This window comes from Gracilinanus agilis, chromosome 5 (genome assembly GCF_016433145.1).
Source record: "Gracilinanus agilis isolate LMUSP501 chromosome 5, AgileGrace, whole genome shotgun sequence".
Taxonomy (NCBI): Eukaryota; Metazoa; Chordata; class Mammalia; order Didelphimorphia; family Didelphidae; genus Gracilinanus; species Gracilinanus agilis.
This window is the reverse complement of record NC_058134.1, coordinates 31,770,601-31,783,481: the sequence shown is the minus strand read 5'-3', so window position 1 is coordinate 31,783,481 and position 12,881 is coordinate 31,770,601.

The window sequence follows — 12,881 nt, the reverse complement described above, 5'->3', positions numbered from 1 at the left end:
GCCAATGATCTCTCAAGACAGCAAGAACAAATAAAACAAAGTCAAAAGACTGATAAAATAGAAGGAAACATGAAATATCTCACTGAGAAATTGACAGATCAAGAAAATAGGTCTAGAAGAGAAAATTTGAGAATCATTGGTCTTCCCGAAAAAGGAGAAATTAATAGAAATTTGGACTCCATACTAAAAGAAATTATTCACCAAAAATGCCCTGAAGTTCTACAACAAGAGGGCAATATAGACATTGAAAGGATCCATAGATCACCCTCTACACTAAACCTGGAAAAGACAAACCCCAGGAATATAATAGCCAAATTCAAGAGCTTCCAAGTAAAAGAAAAAAATTTACAAGAAGCCAGAAAAAGATAATTCAAATATCAAGGAGCACCAATCAGGATCACACAAGATCTGGCAGCCTCCACACTACAAGACCACAAGGCTTGGAATATGATATTCAGAAAGGCAAGAGAACTGGGTCTACAACCAAGGATCACCTACCCATCAAAACTGACTACATACTTCCAGGGGAAAGTATGGGCATTCAACAAGATAGAAGATTTCCAAGTATTTGCACAGAAAAGACCAGGACTAAATGGAAAGTTCGATATCCAACTACAAAAACCAAAGAAACATGAAAAGGTAAATAAAAAACAGAGGGGAAAGAAAAAACTCTTATGTTTACATTTGCCTCTTCAAGGGCTTTAATAAGATCAAATTATTTGTATTCCTTTATGGAGAAATGTTAGGTGTGATCTTCAAAAAGTGTATTAACTATTATAATAATTAGAAGAATTATTCACAGGGAGAGGTTGGAGCACTAAATTTTCTAAGATGAGAAGGGGGGAATTGGGGGTTATTAGTAGATGGCACCAAGAGAAACTTGAATGCTTAAGAAAAATAGGATATTCTATTACACCCAAAGAGGGCATGGGAAGGGAAGGGGATGAATACTATTATAAGAAGGAGAGGAAGAGAGCATTAAGAGGCAATATTTAAACCTTACTCTCAGCAGAATTAACCCTGAGAGGGAAGAGTAGCTACATCCATTGGGATATAGAATTATATCTAACCCTACTGAGAAAGTCATAAGGGATTAACCAAGGGGAGCAGGGGAGTGGGGAGGTCAAAAAAGGGAGGGAAGGAGAGAGGGAGGGAATTCATTAGGCCTTAAAAAATAAAAAGAGGGGAATAATAAGGGAGGGGTGGAAAGGGAAGTAAATGAAGGGAGGGGATAAAACCACTGGTTTAAAAAGGAAACAGAAGAAGAAGGGGTAGAACTAGGAGAGGATACCAAAATGTTGGGGAATACACAACTGATAATCATAACTCTGAATCTGAATGGGATGAACTCGCCCATGAAATGGAAGCAAATAGTAGAGTGGATTAGAAACCAAAATCCTACCATATGTTGTCTACAAGAAACACATATGAGGCAGGTAGACATACACAGGTTTAAGGTCAAGGGCTGGAGCAAAATCTTTTTGGCTTCAAATAAGAAAAAGAAGGCAGGAGTGGCAGTCATGATTTCTGACAAAGCCAAAGTAAAAATAGATATGATTAAAAGAGACAGGGAAGGTAATTAGATCCTGATAAAAGGCAGTATAGACAATGAGGAAATAACAGTACCCAATATGTATGCACCAAATAGTATAGCATCCAAACTCCTAAAGAGAAACTGGCAGAGATCAAAAAGGAAATAGATAGTAAAACCATACTAGAGGGAGATCTAAATATCTCTCTTTCAGACCTAGATGAATCAAACCAAAAAATAAATAAGAAAGAGATAAGAGAGGTGAATGAAATCTTAGAAAAATTAGATTTAATAGATATGTGGAGAAAAATAAATAGGACAAAAAGGAATACACATTCTTTTCAACTGCACATGGTACATTCACAAAGATAGACCATGTTATAGGGCATAGAAACATCGCAAACAAATGCAAAAGAGCAGAAATAATAAATGTAACCTTCTCAGATCATAATGCAATAAAAAAATAATTAGTAAGGCCACATGGACAAGAAAACCAAAAACTAATTGGAAATTAGTTAATATGATTCTCCAAAACCAGTTAGTTAAAGAAGAAATCATAGAAACAATCAATAATTTCATTGAAGAGAATAACAATGATGAGATACCCTACCAAACTCTGTGGGATGCAGATAAGGCAGTACTCCAGGGAAATTTATATCGTTGAGTGCATGTATTAACAAATTAGAGAGGGCAAAGATCAATGAACTGGGCATGCTATTTAAAAAACGAGTAAGGGAACAAATTAAAAATCCCCAGCTAAAGACCAAATTAGAGATTATAAAAATTAAAGGAGAAATCAATAAAATTGAAAGTAAGAGAACTATTGAATTAATAAGAAAGACTAGAAGCGGGTACTTTGAAAAAACAAACCAAATTGACAAAGTACTGGTCAATCTAATTAGAAAAAGGAAAGAAGAAAACCAAATCATGGGTATTAAAGATGAAAAGGGAGACCTCATGAAAAGGAACTCAAGATAATCATTAAAAACTATTTTGCCCAATTATATGGCAATAAATATAACAATCTAGGTGACATGGATGAATATTTACAAAAATATAAATTGCCTAGATTAACAGTAGAAGAAATAGAATAATTAATAATCCCATATCAGAAAAAGAAATTGATCAAGTCATCAAAGAACTCCCTAAGAAATAATCCCCAGGAACAGATAGATTCACAAGTGAATTCTAACAAACATTCAAAGAACTAATTCCAATACTCTACAAACTATTTGACATAATAAAGAAAAAAGGAGTTCTACCAAATTCCTTTTATGATGTAAATATGGTACTGATCCCAAAGCCAGGTAGCTCAAAAACAGACAAAGAAAACTATAGACCAATCTCCTCAAGGAACGTAGATGCAAAAATACTAGTAAACAGAATACTAGTAAAAAGACTCCAGCAAGTGATCACAAGGATTATTCATTACGATCAGGTGGGATTTATACCAGGAATGCAAGGATGGTTCAAAATCAGGAAAAATATTCACATAATTGACCATATCAACAAGCAAACCAATAAAAACCACATGATTATCTCAATAGATGCTGAAAAAGCCTTTGACAAAATACAACATCCATTCCTATTGAAAACATTGAAAGGTATAGGAATAGAAGGACCTTTCCTAAAAATTATAAACAGTATATATCTAAAACCATCAACAAGCATCATATGCAATGGGGATAAATTAGAAGCCTTCCCAATAAGATCAGGAGTGAAACAAGGATGCCCACTATTACCTCTATTATTTAACATTGTACTAGAAACACTAGCAGTAGCAATTAGAGAAGAAAAAGAAATTGAAGGTATCAAAATAGGCAATGAGGAGACTAAGCTATCACTCTTTGCAGATGATATGATGGTATACTTAAAAATCCTAGAGAATCAACTAAAAAGCTAGTAGAAATAATCAACAAATTTAGCAAAGTTTCAGGATACAAAATAAATGCACATAAATCATCAGCATTTCTATATATCTCCAACACATCACAGCAGCAAGAGGTAGAAAGAGAAACACCATTTAAAATAACCCTAGACAATATAAAATACTTAGGAAGCTACCTACCAAAACAAACATGGGAATTATAAGAATACAACTACAAAACACTTTCCAAACAATTAAAACTAGATCTAAACAATTGGAAAAATTGATTGCTCATGGGTAGGACAAGCTAACATAATAAAAATCACCATTCTACCCAAATTAATTTACCTATTTAGTGCCATACCTATCAAACTACCAAAAAACTTTTTTACTGAATTAAAAAAAAACTATAACAAAGTTCATTTGGAAGAACAAAAGATCAAGAATATCAAGGGAAATAATGAAAAAAAATGTGAAGGAAGGTGGCCTAGCTGTACCAGATATTAAACTATACTATAAAGCAGCAGTCATCCAAACAAAATGGTACTGGCTAAGAGACAGAAGGGAGGATCAGTGGAATAGACTTGGGGTAAGAGATATCAGCAAGACAGTGTATGATAAACCCAAAGAGCCCAACTTCTGGGACAAAAATCCACTATTTGAAAAAAGCTGTTGGGAAAATTGGAAAACAATATGGTAGGGATTAAGTTTAGATCAACATCTCACACTCTACACTAAGATAAATTCAGAATGGGTGAATGACTTGAATATAAAGAAGGAAACTATAAGAAAATTAGGTGAACATAGGATAGTACATCGGTCAGATCTGTGGTAAAGGGAAAATTTTAAAACCAAGCAAGAGTTAGAAAAAATTACAAAATGTAAAATAAAAATTGTGATTCTATTAAATTAAAAAGGTTTTGTACAAACAAAAACAGTGCAACCAAAATCAGAAGGGAAACAACAAACTGGGAAGAAATCTTTATAACAAAAAAACTCTTACAGAGGTCTAATTACTCAAATATATAAGGAGCTAAATCAATTGTATAAAAAAAATTAAGTCATTCCCCAATTGATAAATAGGCAAGGGATATGAATAGGCAATTTTCAGATAAAGAAATCAAAACTATCAATAAGCACATGAGAAAGTGTTCTAAATCTCTAATAATTAGAGAAATGAAAATCAAAACAACTCTGAGGTACCACCTCACACCTAGCAGATTGGCTAAAATGAGAGAAGGGGGAAGTCATGAATGCTGGAGGGGATGTGGCAAAATTGGGACATTTATGCATTGTTGGTGGAATTGTCAACTGATCCAACCATTCTGGCTGGCAATTTGCAACTATGCTGAAAGGGCTATAAAAGAATGCCTGCCCTTTGATCCAACCATACCATTGTTGGTTTTGTACCCCAAAGAGATCATAGATAAACAGACTTGTACAAAAATATTTATAGCCGTGCTTTTTGTGGTGGCAAAAAATTGGAAAATGAGGGTATGCCTTTCAATTGGGCAGTGGCTGAACAAATTGTGGTATATGTTGATGATGGAATACTACTGTGCTCAAAGGAATAATAAACTGGAGGAATTCCATGTGAATTGGAAAGACCTCCAGGAATTGATGCAGAGTAGAAGGAACAGAACCAGGAGAACATTGTACACAGAGACCAATACACTGTGGTAAAATAGAATGTAATGGACTTCTGTACTGGCAGCAAAGCAATGACCCAGGACAATTCTGAGGGACTTATGGAAAAGAACGCTACCCACATTCAGAGGAAGAACTGCAGGAGTGGAAACAGAAGAAAAACAACCTCTTGAACACATGGGTTGATGCAGACATGGTTGGGGATGTAGACCAGAAACATTTCCACTGGTTTTAACATGTGTGATCAATCAAGACTTATTTACATATTATTGATAGTTGCATTGGTGTCCAAGGCAAATCAATAGCCCAATACTAATCATCCAACCCCAGGTTGGACCTGGAAAGATTACCCATCTGTCTAACCTCTCCAGAGTCCTTCTTTGACAACTGTTAGAGAGAAAGGGATAAATTACAGCAGCAGTCAAGGGTGATCGGGCTTGGTGTTCCTCCATCATCTGCAGCTGAGGAGATCATAAATAGATACACATCATCAACATCATTGTACATCTATATATCTCCCTTGGACCCTTTTTATTTATAACAGCCTTCTACCTCACTGTTCTTTGCCACCTGCCCTTCCACGGCCCACATACCCCAGTTCTGAAACCATAATCAAATCAATCCTGCTAGTTACTACTGGAAATCACATATAAATCTTCTCCCCTGTGCCTCTCCTTCACAATCCTGTGATTTCTCCAACCAAAACACTCCTCCTAGCTGCTGTCTCCTTTGATTAGAATATAAATTCCAAAAGGGTATTCTTGCCTCCATTGTATCCTCAGATCTGAGCCCATTACTTGGCACATAGCAGCTGCTAAATAAGGAATTTTCTCCACTAATTCAGGAGCTCCAGCCTGTTGTGGGCTCCTTCTCCCTCTTGCATTCACATGGGTTTTCCTACCTCTCAAGCTAAAGTGCACATGCCTCCACAATATGAGCCACCGTCAGCTAATGAGGACTCCAAACCTCCCCAGAAGCTGCTCTGGAACACAGCAATAGGCTGGCCTGATGCTCTTTCCTCTTGGATACTGCTCATTTCATCTGGCGCTCTTTAAACAGCTGGAATGCATTGTGGCCTGCTGTGGACCATGTGGAATGTATTTTGCTTACCAGCTTCGATGATTGAGGGCAGATGTTCCATGCCCTTCAGTTTACCTCTAGAGAGGCATTGCATTTCTTTTCACACTGTGTACAACGGAGCTGGCCATACCTATTTCTTCTAGGAATTCTCATGATGACCATTGAGAAGGGAGGCCAACAAAACAAAACCATACCAAGCTCATGCTCTCCCCATCATCCCACCTTCTGATAACAAGACCCAGAGGCAAAAGAGTTCACTTGTGTATAAAAGCAGAGTAGTGAACGCCTCAGCATCCTGCCCACCAGGAAAGAGAGGAATAGAAGAAAATCAAAGAATAATCATACAACAGTAAGGTTGGGAGAAGGATTAGATTACCTAATTCAGCCCTCATCCCACACTCATTTAAGGTGAGGAAGGTAAGAGAGAGATTCAATGGTTTGCCCAATTTAATGACTGTTTTTCATAAACCATACTCTATCTCTCATCTCCGAGCCTTTGCACTAGCTGTCCCCTATGCCTGGAAAGTTCTCCCCACTCATTGCTACCTCCTGATAGCCTGGGTTTCCACCAAGACTCAGTTCCAATGCCTTTTTTCTTCCTAAAACTACCCTCCATGGATGTCCATGCTCTCCTCCCATGACAATATAAGTTCCTTGAGGGCAAGGACTGTTTCATTGTCGTCTTTGAATCCTCAGCACCTTAATAAATGAATATCACTTGACTGGCTATCTTCTCAGTCTCAACTGATATGTGTTATATTTAAAGGAGGTCACTAGTATCTATTTGGGATAGTAGAAATGATGTACAGAGAGGATAAGATGGCACTCCTCCTTTATAACAGTTGCCCAGGCAGGCTCCTTCAGGTCAAAGTGGTTTATCCCTTCAGGACCCACCTGGGGTTAGTTGATATTATTAAATTTGGGCTCTTCAGCTGGGATAACGTTGGTATTCTGACTGCATTGGCTCCCTTCCCAAATAAGCTATTGAAACTGACTTAGGAAGGTACTTTAAGCTTTATATATATATTTGATAAGAAGGATAAGGGTAAAGGATTGAGGTATTAGGAGACCCTACTTATATTGCTACTAATGAAACTCTAACTGCAGGCAACAAATTATCAAATGTTAGCTTCCCTCTGGTTCAGCCTGGCCAGGGTTAAACCAGAGTAGGTAAACTGCTGGGAAATCTTCAGCTTCTTCTTCTGTAGATCTCAGCCTTAACAGTTGAGATATATCCACCCTTTCCACCCTCTTCTTCATCTCCTGCCCACTTCCCGAATCTCTCCCGGGCCCTGGGAAACCTAGATATCTAGATGATGAAACTCCTAATCTCTAGGGGCAGTAGACACCGAGGTGGTGGTCAAGTACAGGTTGATAACGGTTTATGAAGGACAGGAAGAGCTTTGCAGAGAGATGTTTGCAACTCTCTCACTCCAAGACCAGGATCCACACCAATCTCTAGCCTCAGGGCAGGTAAAAGACCCAGAACTCCTCCCAGGGTTCTCAATTGCCCCTCCTGCCTCTCGCATGCCTCTCTGGGAACATTCTCTCCAACTGACTTATCTGTCAATCATTGAATGAACTTCAAGCTCCCAGAGATTCAATATAACATATGTTAAATCAAAAGTATAAGGATTGGACAATGTTCTCTAAATAGCCTAAATCAATTATTAACTACTTTTGAGTGATTTTTTTTAATTTTGATATAATTTATCCATTCATTTTTGACATCTTACAAATTATCAGATGCTGGGGCAGCTTGGGGGTACAGTGGGTAGAGAATCAAGCCTATGAATGGGAGGTCCTGCGTTCAAAGCTGGTGTTTGATACTGCCTAGCCAGGTGACCTTGGGCAAATCACTTAACCCCTTTGCCTTTCTGTCTTAAAATTAAGACAGAAAGTAAAGGTTAGAAAAATGATCATCTGCTCTTCTTCATCTATAAATGCTCCCAAAGATGCCTTGTAGTAGGTGGGGGTGGAGATTCAGTATTTGTGGGGTACATCATACTTTCTGGAAAGGTTGTTTACTTTTTGGTGTTTTTTCTTTTAACAGAAATCTTACTGACTCCCCTCAAGAGGCTTCTAATGTATTGGAGACAAAGCTAACCTATATTAATTCATAGCATAAATAAATGATGATGGAAAAACAAAGAGCAGACCTCTAAACTAGTGTTGAATGAGATTATCTATTCAGCTGTTACACGGCACATCAAAAAAACTGAACAAGGGCATGACAGCTATCTTCAAGTGTTGAAGCGTCACCTGGTCAACAAGATTAGACACATTCATTCTTCTTGGCTCCAGAGGGCAGAACAAAGAGAAATGAGGGCAAGACACACAAGAACAAGTTTATGCTTAATATCAGGAAGTTCACAGGGTTCCCAAGTGTAATGGGCTGCCTCACGGGGCAGAGAGCTCCTCTTCATTTTGGAGGAATCTCCAAGCCACAGATGAATGTCCATTTGCTGGGCATAACATAAAGGAGTCAGTTAAGAAGTATCTGGGGCAGAATTAGAACTCAAGTTTTCCTGTCTTAAAACCTACCACCTGACTCCCAAAAGCTGGTATCTTCGTTCGTTTAGGGACTGAACAGCCAAATTGGGCTGTGGGAGGCTTTGCCAAACCCTGCACTGAGCCAAGAACCTAAGCGGGCTAAATATTCAGTTGTAAGTAGAGATAGAGCTAAAAAAAGAGGTGTCTATGAGGCCATTTAGGGGGTAAACATGTTCCCAAGGAGTTTGTCTTTCTTGTTATGATCTTTATATCAACTGACTCATCACCCAGCCACCTTGTCATTAAAGGTAAGACAGGTAAGAGCAAAAGAGAGCTGCCTCTTCTTTCTTTTTTTTTAAGCCCTTACCTTCTGTCTTAGGATCCTTACTAAGTATCAATTCCAAGACAGAAAGTGGGTAAGAGTTAAGCAATGGGGGTTAAGTGACTTGCCCAGGGCCACATAGCTAGGAAGTATCAGAGACCAGATTTGAAACTAGGACTTCTGACTCTAGGTCTGGCTCTCAATCCACTGAGCCACCTGCCTACCCTTATTTCTTTCTAATAGCTGAAGGTGACAAAAAGAAGGTCTGGATCTCCTCAAATGATATGGAAAAGGAAAGAAAGGATATGAAGAAAGAAAGTAAAATTGGATTCCAAAGTTTCTTAGTTTCTTCAGAAATATATCATAGATTCCTAGATTTAAAGCCAAGAACTTTAGTGACTATCTAGTCTAATTCTCTCATTTTACAGTTCTGAAACTGAGGCCCATTAGTTTAAATGACTTGCCCATGATCATGCAAGTAGTACAGAGGCAAGATTTGAATCCAGAACCTTTGACTTTTGAGCTAGTACTCTTTCCACTATATCATCCTGGAACCAGAATCTCTGTCGCTTAACTGAACCTAAGTCCTAATTCTTGAGAGATTATCATCCCTTAATCATTGACTTTCCTTTTTGTTGTCATTGTTCAATCATTCATCAGTTATGTCTGACTCTTTGTGACCCCGTTTGGGATTTTCTTGCCAAAGATATTGGAATGGTTTGCCATTTCCTTCTCTAGGTCATTTAATCAATGAGGAAACTAAGGCAAACAGGGTTAAATTACTTTTCTGGGGTCACACAGCCTAGAAGTATAGGAAAATGAGTCTTCCTGATTCCAAGTCCAGTGCTCTCTCCATTGCTCCACTTGACTACCCATAAAATCATTGTTTAAAGGGGAAGAGAGGCATCTAGATAGCTCAATGGAAAGAGAACCAGTCCTAGAGTCGGGAGAACCTGGGTTCAAATCTTGCCTCAAACTTCCTAGCTGGGTAACCCTGAACAAGTCACTTCACCCCCATTGCCTATCCCTTGCCGCTTTTCTACCTTGGAACCAACACACAGTATTGATTCTAAGATGGAAGGTAAGGGTTTAAAAATAAAATTTTTTTAAAGCCAAGAAGTACTCTCATTGATCCCCCTCCTAAGCAAGTCTACCAAAGGCAATTTCTCAGCTCTTCTTCCAGTCTATCCAGGAAAGAAAACAGACATTTCATCCCTCTCCTTGGGGAATGCCTGGGGGAAGTTGGCATCATCTTCTCAGGCTCTGTGATAAGATTTACATATTTCTGTTGCTCTAAGTTGGAAGCCATTGTCATGAGTGATGAGCAGTGCTGAGACCCAGCTTGGCTCTGATCCATCACTGAGGCATTGGTGATGAGCTTAAGAGCTTGGCTTTGGGAATAGCATCTGTGCCTACTCATGCTTCCCCATCCTCTCCTGGGAAACTTTAGGTCAGTTCTTTAGATTCTGCTGATGTTACTGCAGACCTAGGAGGGAGGGTCCAATGAGCCACCTAGCTGCCCCTCTGCATCAAAAGATAGGAGAGAACAGAGCAACCTATTCTCCCTTTAATTTAATGATGTTCTTGGATAAAAGTTTAAGTTTTCAGAGGTGTCAAGCGTACTGCCTGTGACCCAGGAAGCCAATACTCCTATGTTGAACCCCAGCCAGTTAAAATGTAATCAGAAAATATTTATCAGAATAAAAAAATGTTCAAGAGAACATAAATAACATCCCAGTTTAAAACTGAGTCCATGTGGGCCTGCAGAGATCCTTCTAAGTGGTCCTGTATCTATTTCAGTTTGATACCTCTAAAATAAACTCTTTGGGGGCAAGGATCATCTCATTTTCCTATTTGTGTCTTCATCACCCACCACAGTAGCTGGCCCACACTCAGGACCTGATCAATGCTTGCTGAATGGAGCCATTAACTCTCTCAAGCCATTGAAGGATCTTCCAGTGAGCTGCACCAATCCTTCCCACTGGAGATGCAGATTACAGAAACAAGGATATCTCTTTCTAAATCAACTGAATACTCTGACAAACTCCATTAAGATATTCCTTTTTTTCCTTAAGCCTGGATTCTAATTTCTTTCAAAGTGCCAAGGACAGATTTATATTTTTAAATTATTTGCTCATCATGAATATTTGACTGACCCCATACCTTTGGTTTCTTATTATACCAGTTTCGCTAGGCACAGCAATCTGGCTTTCACACCCCTCACTCAACTGAACCTGCTCTCTCCAGAGTTATCAGTGGTCTCTTAATTGTTTCATGGAGTGGTCTGCCCTTCTCAATATTTCTGCTATATTGATACTATTGACCACCTTCTCCTGGGCACTCTCCTCTCTCTGAACTTTGGTGATATTACTCTTTCCTTGTTCTCCTTCTATCTTCTAACTGATTACTTCTCAGTCTCCATTTCTTAGTTCATCATCTAAAGTATGTCCCCTACCTAGGGGTGCTCCCCAAGACTCTTTCTTAGGCTCCCTACCTTCTTTCTATCTCTTTCTCTTTCTTTTCTATCTCTTTCTCTGTCTCTCTTTCTCTATCTCTCTCTCAACATCTATCTCTCTCCATCTATCGCTGTCTCTTTCTGTCTATCTCATTCTGTCTCTGTCTTTCTCTATTTCTGTCTCTGTCTCTGTCTCAGACACACACACATCCTCACCCTCATCATCATCTCCCATGAGCTCTATTATCATTTCTACCCTGGCGACTTACAGATCTATATATCCAGCTCCTGTCTTTCCCCTGAGCTTTAATCCTTCTGTTTAATAGAATTGCCAATTGTTTAATAGAAATTTCAAACAGAATATCTCAGAGACATCGGAAATTCAACATAATCAGAATAGAACTCCTTATCTTCCAAACTTCTCTGTTTCCATTGAAGGCACCACCATTATTCTAATCTCCCGTGTTATCTTTGTGGCATTTTCCTCAACCTCTCATTACTCAACATAACCAATCACTTGCCAAATCTTGCTGCACCTAGAGCTGACCCCTTCTCTCCACTCACATCTACAACTTTAGAGTAAGCCTTCATCACCTCTCTCCTAGATTCTTTTGACCACCTCTTAATTAGTCTTGATACTTCAAGTGACTTGAATGGACTCCCTACTCATGGAATTCTTTTTTTTCTTCAAGACACAGCTCAGGCAACACCTTTTACATGACATGAAAACTCTCCTGAATCCCCAACTACAAGTGCCCTCCCTCCCAAACTACCTCGTAGGAGAAAACTACTTGGAGCTTATTTTTTTTTAATTTTTTTTTTATTTTAAACCCTTAACTTCTATGTATTGACTTATAGGTGGATGAGTGGTAAGGGTAGGCAATGGGGGTCAAGTGACTTGCCCAGGGTCACACAGCTGGGAAGTGTCTGAGGCCGGATCCGAACCTAGGACCTCCCGTCTCTAGGCTTGGCCCTCAATCCACTGAGTTACCCAGCTGCCCCCGTTTGGAGCTTATTTTTATTAATATCTATATCTTTATTTTTATTTTCTTTATACATATATTTATCTATATCTACCTAAATATATGTGTATGTCTAGGTAGGGAAGGGAGGGAGGGAGGGAGAGAGAGAGAGAGACAGAGACAGAGACAGAGACAGAGACAGAGAGAGAGAGGGGGGGGGTATATCTTTGACCCTGAAAAAGAGTTGAGAAAATGTATCCCTCGGGAAAGCTAGGTAGCACAGTGGATAGAACACCAGGTTGAGAGTTACAAGAATCTGAGTTCAAATCAGTTCTCAGATATTTCCTATCTGTGTGACCCTGGAAAAGTCACTTAATTCTGATTGCCATCCCTTGCTACTCTTCTGTCTTAGAATCAATCAATACTTGTATTGATTCTAAGACAGGAGCGAAAGGAAGGAAGGAAGGAAGGAAGGAAGGAAGGAAGGAAGGAAGGAAGGAAGGAAGGAAGGAAGGAAGGAAGGA